We start from the raw sequence: 15280 nt of genomic DNA on the forward strand, positions 1-15280 counted from the left end.
AAATTTAATGATCTATTGGGTTCGGTTACGTAGTTAGGGTTGGAGGCGGGTTAGGGCTGAATTAAGATTAAACCTTTCATATGTTGAATCGAATCCGAGTTGTACCTCAAACTATCCCGAGTTATAGTTCTGTGCAACGGTACTTGTTGGGTCTCTTAAGTGGAGCAAAATCATCTCCTGTGCTACAAGAGAGCCGGTCCTATCCAGTGAGTTAAAATGATAAAGGTTAAAAATTAAAAAAGCAAGACTTTTGTATGTACATACACACATACATACGGACCAAATCAAAACCAGACCAACTTCTAAATCCTTTTTTCTCTCTCTACACTCCTCTTTACACAAACTTTAAAGAAGAGTGATTTCAGAGTATACTCATCAATCTAAAGCAAAATCAGAGCTCTTCCAACCTTCATGACATACGCAACACAAGTATATTGACAGTAAAGAGTGATGCAACTTACGACGTGAATAGATTATAGATACTTTGGGATGTACGTTAGGAAAATAAAATGTTGGGATAGTAGATATGTTCCAATCGGTGAAGATATTTTAGGATGTACATTAGGAAAATGTTGGAATATACGTTAAGAAAATATTGGGATACATGTTATGAAAATGTTGGGATACTGATGAGGAGAAAGTTGGAATGTACATTAGGAAAATGTTGTGATACAAGGCTAACATCCTAACATTTTCTTAACATGTATTCCAAAAAAGAGAAAGAGATGAATAGTGGACCGTGTTCCAATCGGTGAGATGTTTTGGGATGTATGTTAGGAAAATATTGGGATACACGTTAAGAAAATGTTGGGATGCTGGTAAGGAGAAAGTTGGGATATATGTTAGGAAAATATTATGATGCAAGGCCAACGTCCTAACTTTTTCCTAACATGTATCCCAAACAAGAGAAAGAGATGAATAGTGAATATTGGTACAAACTGATATATATATGTATAAAAGGTTTTGTCATGCACGATAAAATTTTTTTACTTAAGATTTGTCATTTTTGTTCCCAGTGATGTGGTACAAGGAGGAACACATATTCCTCACCTAATGGAACTGTCTCTCCTGTAGCGTAAGAGAAGATTTTGTCCCCTCTTAAGTGCAATGTGGACACTGCTTTCTTCCCACATGATGGTTGGGTTGTGGATAAATTCGTTATGAGAAATAATTGTGGCATTTTGGTTCGAGCAACGATATGTGAACTAGAATATATATTTTTGAGCCGTCCATAGGTTATGTTATATTTAAAGAATCGTTGTACTCCACTTAAAAATTTTAGAAGTGTTTTGCATTTCAGAATGTGATTCTCACATCAAACTTATGTAAGAATTATGAGAGGAATGCTCAAGGAATCTTTTTCTCTCTCTACAATCCTCTTTAAATTAGGAAAATATTGTGATGCAAGGCTAACATCCCAACATTTTCTTAACATGTATCCCAAACAAGAGAAAGAGATGAATAGCGGACCGTGTTCCAGCCGCTGAGATACTTTGGGATACACGTTAGGAAAATGTTGGGATGCTGTTAAGGAGAAAATTGGGATATATGTTAGGAAAATATTGTGATGCAAGGCTAACGTTCCAACTTTTTCCTAACATGTATCTCAAACAAGAGAAAGAGATTAATAGTGAATATTAGTACAAATTGATATATATACATCAATACGTGTTTATGTGTGTGTGTATATATATATATATATATGTATGTATGTATGTATAAAATGTTTTGTCATGCACGGTAAAATTTTTTAACTTAAGATTTGTCATTTTTGTTCCCAGTGATGTGGCACAAGGAGGAACACATGTTCCTCAACTAAAGGAACCGGCTCTCCTGTAGCGCAGGAGAAGATTTTGTCCCTTCTTAAGTGCAATGTGGACACAGCCTTCTTCCCACATGATGGTCAGGTTGTGGATAAATTCGTTATGAGAAATAATTGTGGCATTGTGGTTCGAGCAACGACATGTGAGCCGTCCATAGGTTATGTTATATTTAAAGAATTGTTGTACTCTACTTAAAAGTTTTAGAAGTGTTTTGCATTTCAAAATGTGATTCTCACATCCAACTTATGTAAGAATTGTGAGAGGAATGCTCAAGGAATCTTTTTCTCTCGTTACAATCCTCTTTACATCAGAAAAATGTTGTGATGCAAGGCTAATATCCCAACATTTTCTTAACATGTATCCCAAACAAGAGAAAGAGATGAATAGTGGACCATGTTCCAGCCGGTGGGATACTTGGGAATGTATGTTAGGAAAATATTGGGATACATACTAGGAAAATTTTGGGATTGTGGTAAGGAGAGAGTTGGGATATATGTTAAAGAGATGAAAAGTAAATATTGGTACAAACTGATACATATACATCAATATGTGTTTATGTGTGTGTGTGTGTATATATATATATGTATAAAAGGTTTTGTCATGCACGGTTTTTTTAACTTAAGATTTGTCATTTTTGTTCCCAGTGATGTGGCACAAGGAGGAACACATGTTCCTCACCTAATGGAACCGGCTCTCCTGTAGCGCAAGAGAAGATTTTGTTCCCTCTTAAGTGCAATGTGGACACTGCCTTCTTCCCACATGATTGTCGGGTTGTGGATAAATTCGTTATGAGAAATAATTATGGCATTGTGGTTCGAGCGACGACATGTGAACTGGAATTAATATTTTTGAGCCGTTCATAGGTTATGTTATATCTAAAGAATTGTTGTACCCTGCTTAAAAGCTCTAGAAGTAAATGTGATTCTCACATCAAACTTACGTTAGAATTGTGAGAGGAATGCTCAAGGAATCTATAATTTGCGAAAATAAGATATTATTAATGTTTCCGAACAAAAGAATTACAGACTATAGTGTTTAAAGCATTCATGGCCCTCAATGGAAGATTAGAAAACAAAGCACAATATCAACTGTCGCTCAGCATTTGAGGTTCTGGAAGCAAACTGAAATGCAGAACATAATTTGACCCCCACACTTATTTCAAGCTGGTCATGACATCCTTTGCAAAACTCTTGCGCCTATTGCAATCAAATCAAGTCACCCCAAGTCGGCAAGTCTTCGATCCCTTATGTAGCCCCAACAATGTATTGCAAATCTCTGACTGTTGATCCCTAACGGAATGTATTACGAATCTCTTCAAAACATTAGCATTCTTCAAGCAATACCCTACCATTTTCAGTTCGTCATTCGTCCCATAAAAGTTCCTAATTTCAATTACCTTGAGGTGAAACAACAAACAAGATGGCACAATACTTGGTGTATGCCAGCCAAAATGGTGAAGAAGCATCAAAATAAAGCCGCTGAACTTTGGATATTCCTTCAAGAAGTTTCTCTACATTAACTTTTTTCTACAAATCTATCACTGTCTTCTCTTCCTAACAGCAATTCGATGTCCGCTTTGACCAGAGAATTGAAGTTATACATGGAATACCCTCCTGCTGCTACGTAGTCAACGTATTTCAGATATTGAAGATTTGGCGTATTAAACACAACCTTGTAGTTGCAATGAAGGGTACAATCCTCACCAACATCGCCATCAAAAGTCAAACTCTTGAGTGCAAGAGCAGAAATGTTAAGAACATTAATATTTTCCCAACAACATCCCATTATTGCCAAATCCTCAAGCACAGGGCAGCTTGAAACAAGCCTCTCAGTTGAGTAATAATCTGAAAACTCAATTTGTTTAAGATGGAGGATTTTAAGGCTCGGGAGATGGATCAAACTTGGAACATTGAGACCAAAAACACCACCTAGTTTTAGTACAAGCCCAGAGCTCACGAGGCAGCAGCTAAGGAGTTTAATATCAAATTCATAATTGCAATAGAAACCCGATGCGAATTATCACGTGTTAATACACCTCAGATGGAATTTAAGCATATCTGAAACACTTAGTAGCAGCACTCGATTGAAAAAATTTATGAAACTTTTGACGGGTTGATCACAATTTATGAAACTTTTGACTGACCGATCATCAAAGTAAAAATTAGTGATTGATGCCGAACATGACGCAATATTGCAATAGAAATCCATTGATTAAAATGCGAACTATCACATTTTTTACCACACCTCAGATGGAATTTATGCATATTTGAAACACTTTGTAGCAGCACTCGATAGACAAAATTTATGTAACTTTTGACTGACTGATCACAAGTATTCCTTCTCATTCTAAATACAAATGGATCATCAAAGTAGAAATTAGTGATTGATGTCCAATGATACTTCCATTTGGTTGATACTTCCATTTGGTTGGAAGTAAGGAAAGGATATGCCCAATTAGACAGTTTGGTAAACTGCTAATCCTGTCTTCTTCTTCACTTCTCATAATTTCTGTGATATCAACAAAGTATATGAAATGATAAAATAAATTTGTTCACAATTTGAACAGTCTATATACTAGTTATATAGCTGCAAGGAACATTGATGTATATATGTAACACTGTAATGGGTTTGCTTCTTTAATATAATTCAAAAATAAATAAATGAATAGTGATGTATATAAATGAGTGCTTGTGTGTAAATTACAGATTAAATTAACAGTCCCCAGATGGAGTGAAGGAATAAAACGACTAACTAAATTAATATTGGTGGACATATGAGTGCGTGTACATATAAATATATATATATATATATATTAGACACATAATACATATTAAATTAACAGAGTCCCAAATACAAAAATAAACTAGGGTTTAGGAAATCAGTCACCTGAAGAAGGAAGAATTACTTCAATACTTCATTGGGTTAAATCACCGGACACATAGCAATTTTTGCTTCTTCTCTCTCTATCTTTCCTTGTTCCAGAACGCCATTATATATGGCTATGTCCCGTGTCTTGAGATCTTTTCATTTTGAAACTCTTCAATTTCTCTGTGGTTTTGTGTATTTTCGAATTGCCCATTTCACTGCCCAGGACAATTTAGTGCAATGATAGTATATCGATGCCAGGTTTGGCAAGCTAAAAATGGTGTTTCCATAACAGAGTTTAAGCACAACTTCCAAGGGGCAATGCACTGGTACTAGTAATATAAATACTCATATTGGGTAAATTGCAAAATTAATTCATCAACTTTTCCACTTTTGTTGCTCTAACATTAGAATTTTTTAATTTTTTTTTAATTTTTTGGGTTATTTTATACCTTTAAAAGTATTTCAAAAATCACTCCCCCTACACTTTACCAATCATTACAAAATGGATGGAATTGGTCGACTTTAAATTGTACTACAATTCCTTAAGTTACATAATTCTTCGGTCGCTCTCACGTTCCAATGCGAATTGATGTTGCGAATTGATGTTATAGGAACAAATCCTTCTTCAATTTGCCTATTTAATTTTGTCAATCTTGAAATTCAATCCGTAAATCCTCGAATTCATAAAGACTTCTCATTGGATGAAGTGCAGAAAACACCCCTAATGTATACTCCACATAGCACTTTCACCCCTATTTGAAAAAAAATGTGCAAATGACTCACTTATTCTTTTAACATTGTGCGAAAACACTCTTTAAATAGAAATATGACATAAAGTAATATTATAATGTCCGTTTTACCATTTTACTCTTCCAAAAATGCCTAAAGGAATGTATATGTTAATAATCTTATGGGATTCCCGAGTTGTATTTTATTGGAGTATTTATGGAGTTGTATAAATTATGGAATTTATTTATTAATTAGAATTTCATTCCCACTTATTATTTCTTTTATTATTTATCATTTTGTATTCCGTGCTTGCTTAAATATCAATTGCTTTTGATACCTAGATTTTCGGGTGTGGGCTTGACCAACCTACACGTAAGACTATGTTGTTTAGTTGTACTTACCCAATTCAGCAACACACTGATGGATTTCTAACACATGCCATGCACGTGATAACCCATATTTCTCTAAATAACCATGGAACCCTTATGAAATGTAGAAGACCATAATGACCTTTAAAGACAATTGGACCCAATTAGTATCCAAAACAAACCCTAACTTCTATCTTCCACATCGATATGTGGTCACCTAACTCACTCACTGTCTTTCTTCCTTATCGACTTGTGGCATTCCTCCTTCAATATCATAGTATCACACATGTACTGACGTGTTGTATGATTTGTAGAGAATGAGTTACTCTGTATGTGCCTATATATGTATGCATCGTTTAATGGAACCTGTCTATATATATATAGATCGTGTGCACATTCTCCCCCCCCCCCCCAACCAAAATTTTACTATATGAAATTTGTTTCCTTTAAAATTCTAGTAGTTTACATAAGTGAATTACATATATGCAAGCACTCCTCCTTCTAACATGATTCATGCCATCATACTAGTCCAGGCCTACCTTGTGATGCTGGGCTTTACTTTATGGTGAGTCATCTAGGCCTGTTCTTCATTGGGCTTTGACTTTGGGACTTAATTTTGTGATTCATGGCCTCTTTTATCAATTGGTCCATGTGGCATGTTTGCTAGTGGCTCTTGTATGATGATATGTCACACTCTTATTGGAAGAGGTGACAGGCTTGCAAGAGGTCGCTTCACAAGGTCAATATGAATGTGGTTTTGGAAGCTTTGAAAATCAATTTTACATTTATAAAACCACTACTACTATATAGTATATTGAGTAGGGATCGTCCATAGCGACCAGCGGCTTGATTCAATTTATAATTAGTGAGTAATTGATTCAATAGAAAAGAGAGTTTGTTTAAAATCCTAATTAACAACTAACTAAACTAAAGTAATGTAAATAAAACGAAAAGATAAATGGATAACGGAATGGAGATAGAGATACTTAGGTCATGGACTCCACCTTTAGCCTTGTAATTGTGTCATTGTAATCAAATTAGGGAAAATACTTGTACAATAATAGAATTGTGGCTATAAGCACACACTAATGGTCAAAAGAATATGTAAATTGTATCAACAAGCATAACTCATCAAAGCTAAGAATAAATTGTTTACCTACCTACTTCTATACTAGTGTTGTAGTACAATCCATCAAAACTAAGCATGAACTATCAAGTCAAGCGAAAATACATCAAATAAGCACCACTGTTTAACCATCACCCACACAACTATAAAAAGTGAAGATGTTAAGATCAATTAACCACAATCAATGCATAAGACAATGTAAAGATCATAAAAAGACTAATGGAAGAATTAAGCACACAACAAATCTTGTTACAACCAAGTATAATTCTCAAGGTTAAATAATCTACACAAATAATCTCCAAATTTAAGACAAATAATACAATACTTGGCTTAGGGCTTCATCCAAGCCTTAAGAGAAGAAATAACTAGCCACGAAGATGACGAGGATGAACATTAATGCTCCAGTCTCCATCTCCAAGAATAGCCAAAGATCTTCAATGGTTGAGAAAGGGCTTCTAGAGAGAGAAAGTATTCAAATCTTGGCTTCTCATCAACTCCAATCTGTATCCTCCTCCAAATGAGGTTTCATCCTCTACATATGCTCGAATTTGTAGCTCTAAGATGGTTAGAACTCAGCCTAAGGATCTTATAATTCACGCACCGCCAGAGTTGGTTCGAAAAGAGCTTCAAATCTGATTTTGTATAGCTTCTACAGCGAACTCGATCAATCGAGTTAAATGCTCGATCGATCGAGTTAAAACTTGATCAATCGAGCTCAAATAGTGCTCGATCGATTGAGCTGAACAGTGAACTCTGCACTTCAGCCTTCTTTTGCTCCCACTCCTCGCCAAGACTCTATTTGACCTTCCCAAAGGCTTTAAGGCATTGGATTTATCTCGTTTAAGCCTTATGAATCTGAAATCAGAAATAAAACTAATTAAGACTAAAATGGAAAAATAAAGATAGATCAAGGTTCTAATATATCCAAAGTTAAGGGCTGAAATGTGCATATTTCAGCACTTATCAGGAGAAATTTTCCCTCCACAGTTTGCCCCCAATTCCCTTCTAAATTGGGCAACGATCTCTATTTTGAAGGGAATTTAAGTGAGTTTGGGAGTTCGTGCGGTTTGTTGTGCTATCCGTCTCTTGCCTAGTCCATCCTCTGATTATTGCTACGTTGGAGAATTAATTCATGAGCTAACGAGCTTTAAGTTTGATCATGACGACTTTGGGTAGCCGAGATTGTACCTTTTGATTAACTTTTCCCATTTGGGCTTGCATCTTATTACTATTTTCAATAATTTGTGCCTGTTTGCCATCAATTCTTCGTATAATGGCCACAAACATCTGTGCTAAAGGAACATCAGATGGTAAAGCTGATTCAGCCACAGTTGATCCACTTAGGCCGATCAGATGGTTCTCATCTTCGATATCATCTTCCATTATAATGACAACCTTCTAATTCTATGGCCTGGGAGGCATTACAACTCACTCAACCAGTGGGTCCCACAGGGCGTGCCAAGAATGTTGACTTTAAGATCAGCTGGCAAAGACGATTCAGAAATTTGGTGATGCAGACATGCCAAAACCAACAATTTGATTCAAATGGGTGTAGTCAACCTTAGTCGCTTTGAGAAAATTGACTATCAGGTGATTGGAGAAGAAATAGAACATAAAAATCCCCTGTGAGTTCAATTTGCCTTAGTGAAAGGACTTTAATAATGAATGAATCGTAATGATCGTGACAATAGAATAAGAAAGGAAGGAAAGAGAAAGGTATAAAAGAAAGAGATAGAGAGAGAAAGAAGACAAAAAGAGAGATTGAGAATAAAAAGATTACTAAAGAGAGAAAGTTGAATTAGAGAGGGAGAGCTTGAGAAAACATAATTACATTAAAATAAAGATTCTGAGGGTACTGGACCTTTTACAACACTTTTACTTCATTTATTTATAGGGTCCTAAAATAACTAATTACATATAAAAAGATAGAAAATAATTCCTAAACAAATTCTATTAGATAAGCCATATCATATCTAAGGTGCCATATGACTTTTGAAGAAATTAAACATTCTGATAAAATCTGTAAGGTTCCTGAATTTTGTCATTTTCTAATTTCTGGAATTTTCTAATTTTCAGGGGTATTTTTGTCTTTTTTTCGTTTTGCGTGTCGGACATCGTGGGGTGTGCCGGCTATGTTCGAGAGTTGGATGGGACATTTCCTTGAGTTCAGGACTCTTGGAAATGCACCGGTTGTCATTTCGACTTTTCTCCGTTTTTCGGGTCGGATAGTCTCGGGTGAGACCCGCTATCGGAATCGTTGTGTACGAGAATTTTATTTTGGGTTCATTACATTCCATACGTAATTATTTTGTGCATATTTAATGTGGTTGTGTGCCATTTTGTATAGTTATATGCACATATGTGTGTGTAGTGGGAAATAGAAGGAAAAAGAATAGTCAAAAAGAAAATTTTGTAGTGGGGCCCACTATTAGAGATTTTGTGACCAAGGGACCAACATTGGCCTCATTCTCCTTCTCTCACCCGGCACTAGCTCTCTCTCCCTCTTTCCTCCTCATTTTTCTTTTCTTTTTGGCTTCAAGCTTCAATCTTTAATTATTTTTTCGTCTTTTGGAAATTTTGGGTGCCGTTTGCGGAAAATCGAAGAGCTCGGCGAGATCTTCAAGTTGATGTAAGCAATTGCAACTTTGGTGCATCCTAGGAATTTCAAAAATTAGGGCTTTGATTTGGAGTTTTGAGGGTTTTCATCTCCGTTGAGGTAAGGGTGTTCTAATGCACGATTTCTTGTACTTTTGTGAGTTTATAACTTGAATTGATGTCTAGCATGTTCAATTAGTATAAATTCTTATAAAATTTGCTTAAATGATAGGTATGGACTATATGTGACTAATTTTTAGTAGTTTTATAGTATTTAAACATGCTTACATGAAGTTGAATTCATGTCTTATATGCTTGTTATACAAAGTTGACGTTAAATGAGAACTTTAGTTATGTAGATTAGAAAATTGCTTTATATAGCATGTGTGAGAGTTTTATAGTGGAACTGATGAATTGAAGTATGAAACATTCCATGCATTCATTGGGATAGAAAAAGGGGTAAAATGTCTTTAAAACAACTGAAATTGTTTTGGGAAAAGTTTTCTAAAAGTGTTTGCAAAAATCCGGACGCTTAGGAGGCGCCTAGTGGTCCGTGGTGTTAGTGTAGTCTAGAGGGGAGTATGGTTGAGCTAACCAGGCCAGATGCGACGCCTTGGAGCTGCCTTGTGGTCATGGATGGTTAGCCAATCCTCCTTTCATGACGCCTTGGAGGCGCCTTAGGTCGGATTACACTAACGGTTTGAAAATTGAAACGAAAATGTTTCGGATATGGGGAGCGACATTTGCATGACATTACACTTCATTAGAATATATGGTGTGTATGTGTTTGGGTAACCATTGTTATATACTTGTCACTGTAGTTATTGTCACGTACCCCTATGCTATGATCCCTTTTTCTGTTACCTATTCCTTACGTAGATTCACGGGGTCATAAGAAGTGTGTATTAGACATTTCTTACTGAGCGTTTAGCTCACCCCATTATTTTAATATTTTCAGGTTCAGGAAAAGAAGTGGCGGACGACCATTCACCACAGCTTTAGCTTGGATTAGGAGAACGTATATTTTGCTACCTTTTGTATTAGGCCTCATTTTGTAAGGTGTTGACTCAAATGTACCATTTTGCAGCATGTGAAATATTCAGGTTCATTTTGTATATGGCCATTACACTAAATCATTAGGGAAATGTAACGTGTTGTAAATTATGTTAATATTGTTCTTGTTGTTAATGTATAAGATGTTAAAATGTATTCAAATATGTATGTGGGTATGGTGTGTAGGGTGATTAGTTATCAATGTTGGTGTATCTCAGACAGTGAAATTTTTTGACTTTGGATGACCTAGAACTGGTCGACGTGAAATTCCCACACGTCAACCGGATGACCTGAACCAGTCAACGTGAAATTCCCACATGTCGACTGGTATCTTGGCAGTAGCCTTTTTACTGTACATGTCTTTAACCAGTCGACGTATAGCCTCCCACACGTTAACCGGTATCTTGGTAGTGAGTTTTCCACTGTGCACTTCCCAAACCAGTTGACGTGTGACTCCCCATACATCGACTGGTTCCTGTGTAGTAAACATTGTGACTTATTTTTCCCATTTTGCCCTTGACCACTCACTCAAGTGTATTCTTACACATTATAAGGTCCAGTAAAATACAATAATTATATTTTAACTATAGGAATGACTATATTGCCCCGGACTTTATATTATTTATTATGAGATTCAAGTAAATGACTATTTTGCCTCTTTGAATCTTAGACCATTAGAATTATGATAAATGACCATCTTATCCTCGTTGGAATTTAATATACAAATTTAATGTGAAAGGACTATATTACCCTTGGATGATTTTGGGTCGGGTAAGGACCCGTTTAATGATCCGAATCCAATGAATTTGGGTCGTTACAAAATTTGGTATCAGAGCGATGGTTCGAATACCATTTGGATGACGGGTAGAGGCTTACCTAGGGTTGCATGGGGAGTTAAGTGATTTGTTTACTTACTTAATTGCTTAGGTGATTGCATGCTTATATGCTTATGTGTTAAGGTGTTTAATCGTTTGAAAGGCATGCTTAATTATTTAACTGCTTATGTAATTACGTGTTAAGTGCTTAACGTTGTTGTATATTATTAGCATGGTCACACTTATCATTGGTGGGATTTCTTTTCAGGGAGTATGGAAAGTGTTTAAATGTTGTCATTTTTTGTCGAGTCAATTGTGTGAGGACTCCGTTTTTATACACGTGTAAGTGTCATTGTTTTGATCCATTTTCTCGTTTTATAGCATTATGCCATCAAGAAGGGATCCCGGGGAAAGTTCTAGCTCCAATCCCGTAGAAAGGGATCAGGAGCAAGTTGAAGACGATATATTGTTGCGTGATTTGGTCCCACCAAGAGGGGGACAAGCGAGGGAGACTGATAAGCGCCGAATAATGTATATTCAAGCGCCCTAAATTACATTAACAAAGTCCAGTTATTAATTATTTTATGTAGATTAACTCCAATTCTATGTTTTTATGCATTTTCAGGTTCATTGGCCAAAATGGAACAAGAATAAGGCCTTGTGGAATCTTGAGCAACAAAAGGTGCCAATGCTGAATTCTGGCAGCAGTAGAGCCTGGTCTTTGCTTGCCATTTTGACCTTCCAAACTCGAGAACTGGACTTCCCTCATAACATGAAAGACTTAGAGCTCTGAATCAGCTTTCCAAATCTTCAAGTGGTTCATCATTCGGAGTTCGGAGCAGAGAGTTATGATCTTCACAACAGAGGTGCGCAGAACTGCCTGGCAGCACTGATGTACTGCCTTTCTCCCCATTTTCGACCAACCAGACTTGAGATTTGGGTCTTCATCAAAACATGAAGTTTTTAAAGCACTAAATCAGCTCTCCAAAGCTTCAAACAGATCGTCATTCGGAGTTCGGGGCACAAAGTTATAGCAGTTTTCCCAAAATAGGTCAGCACTGAGCAAGAGGAGCATGTTGCACATTGCACTAAGTTAGAGCGCTCGAAGTCACCAAGCGTGTGCTCGAAAATCAGGCAGAATGCCCTTCGGAAATGGCTCATTTCAGCCCACTTGCACATTGGTTTCCTCAATGCCATCTTCCTTCTTTATGAAGTGGTTGGAGGTGTTCCTTGGAGGAGAGAGGGTATGGTTGGAGCATAAAAGGCTACCCAAAGGCCACATATATCATTAAGCTTTATCTTGAGCAAGAGAAAGGAGAGAGAAGAGAGCAAGGAGAAGGGTGTTCTTGAGTGCTACAGTAGGAGCTCGAAAATGGAGATGAGGATGATGCTTCTTCCTTCTTCTAGCTCACCAATGGGTAACTAAACCTCATCTAGGGAGGTGATGAAACCCCTCCCTTGTAAGCATGTGTTAGTATAGTTTATTTTTGGTGATTACAATGTATTTTTGATAGTCTTTCCATGGTCAAGAGCCTCATTTTTGTTGTAATGAATGTTGAATGTTTTAAATGATTATTGTGAGTTATTCATCTTGTCTTGGATGGTTGCTTTTCTTAATCATATTGCTTGCACTTCCATGGTGACAATGGAAGTTAGATCATGGAATGGTTTTAATGGCATGGAGTTGGAGAACCTAGATAGTTCATGGCTTAGGGTTTCCTTTTGATGGGCTATACTTGATTCTTAGCTTTATGTGCATTCACCATTTAAATTAGGGCTTGATAGTCCTTGGCTTAGTAAGCATGTTCTAAGCTACATTTTAGTTTAGGTAGTTGATCATGTGAACCTTTGATGGTTTATTCTCGCCTTTCTAATTAAATGAACTTCTTAAGGATATTATAGCAACCTAGTATTGTTATGTATCATGACTATCATATATGTTGTTTTCCCCTTAAATTAATCTTAACCTAGCATGTGTATAGGGATGGAGGTGGATTCATTTCCCTAGCCTTCTTTACTTGTACTTCATTTCCTTGAATTCTTGCAATTTATTGTTTTATGCACTTTTAATTTCCTAGCTTAAGTGACATCCAACAAAACCTCTATACACCCTTTATCATTCTAAGAATGATTCTAGACATTTAGGTTGTATTAGACTAGCGTAGTCCCTGTGGTTCGACTTACCCGACCAATAGCCCTATTTTACAATGATTCGTGCTATTGCGAAGGTTGATGTTTAATTGACCAACCGATCAATTTTTGGCGCCGTTGCCGGGGACTTGCATACGGTTTAGCAACCAAAGTCTAGGGTTAAATTTAGTTTGATTGTGAATATTGTGTCTTGTGAATATTCCTTGTGTGTTTTGACCACCTTTGTGTTTTAAGTGTTGTAAGATTCTAGGGACTCGAAGCTCGCCGTGGGAATGCTAGCAAATTGTAAGTCCAGAGGACCCCAGGTAAGTCTCGTGACTTCTAGTTTCGAGTTGTGAATATTGTGCATGTGTTAAATTTAGTTTTAGTTTAGTTGTGACGCCCTTGTTGAGGCTCTTATCCTGTTTAAATTTTGTGTTAAAGCATCGGTCCTTGTCGTGGCCATTTACATTTTCCGTCTTGATAATTGAGGAGAAAGGGAACATCGTATGTGGAGTTGTGGTTGATGAATTGCTTTGTTGAGTATATGCTTTATTGTTGATGTTCGGTCGTAGGTCACTTTCCTTACCCACAATCGATTCGCCCATTGATATCAATTCTCTTGAAAGAACTCTTAGACGGAACCTTAGGGAACCCACTCTTACAAGGGACCTTGAAACTGAATTCAATATAATGGGGGATAACGTAGGAAATCCGGGGAATGAAAGGGCTGAAATTCCTAATATCGAGCCAATGACTCTTAGAGATCATTTCATCCCTACCACCTATGCTTCTCCATCTTGCATAGTGATGCCAAACATCGATGCAGCTCAATATGAGATCAAGTCTAGTACCATTCAAATGCTTCCATCATTTCATGGCTTTGATAATGAAGATCCATACAAGCATCTTGATGAGTTCCTTGAAATCTGTTCAACCATCCGGTTGAGAGGTTTTCCGGACAATGCACTTCATCTCCATCTCTTCCCATTCTCCCTAAAAGATAGGGCAAAATATTGGTTGAACTCCCTCGCTCCCAACTCTATTACTTCTTGGGCTCAATTGCAACAAGAATTTCTTAAGAAGTATTATCCGGTGAGTAAAACCAACCAAATGAGGCGTTCCATTCTAAGCTTTTCTCAAGTTGATGGAGAACAACTCCACGAGACTTGGGAAAGGTTACAAGATCTTCTTCGGAAGTGTCCTCATCATTTGATCCCAAAATGGCAATTAGTGCAAGCTTTCTATGCCGGCTTGACCGAAACCCATAGATTCATGGTTGATTCTTCTTGTGGTGGGATGTTCATGTCCAAGAATGCGGATGAGGCTTGGACCTTACTTGAGAATTTGAGTGAAAATTCACTTCAACACAATTCTCGTAGGGCTCCGACCACAACCACTCCAAACAACACCAACCCCTGTCAACCAAAGTCAATAAGGGAGGAATCATCTCAAGTGGATGCCATCGCTCATAAATTCTATCAATTGATGGCACCACATCTTCCTCCTTCATTGTCTCAAAATTCGGCAAGTTCAGTTTGTGCTTCATGTACTAGTCCATTCCATCTCTCGGAAGATTGCCCCACAACGGAGCAATTTCCTAGTCCCAACCAAGAGCAAGCTAATGCCATGTTCTCGCGGCCCGGGAACAATCCATATTCCAACACCTACAATCCGGGTTGGCGTGATCATCCGAATTTCTCATGGCGGCAACAAGCCCCACAGAATTCCCAATTCCAAAACCAAGGACGGCAAAATCAGCCCTCTTCTCAA

Source organism: Cornus florida, unplaced genomic scaffold, assembly GCF_030987335.1.
Source record: "Cornus florida cultivar Cherokee Brave unplaced genomic scaffold, ASM3098733v1 CherokeeBrave_3.0.0_Hap2_Chr07, whole genome shotgun sequence".
Taxonomy (NCBI): domain Eukaryota; kingdom Viridiplantae; phylum Streptophyta; class Magnoliopsida; order Cornales; family Cornaceae; genus Cornus; species Cornus florida.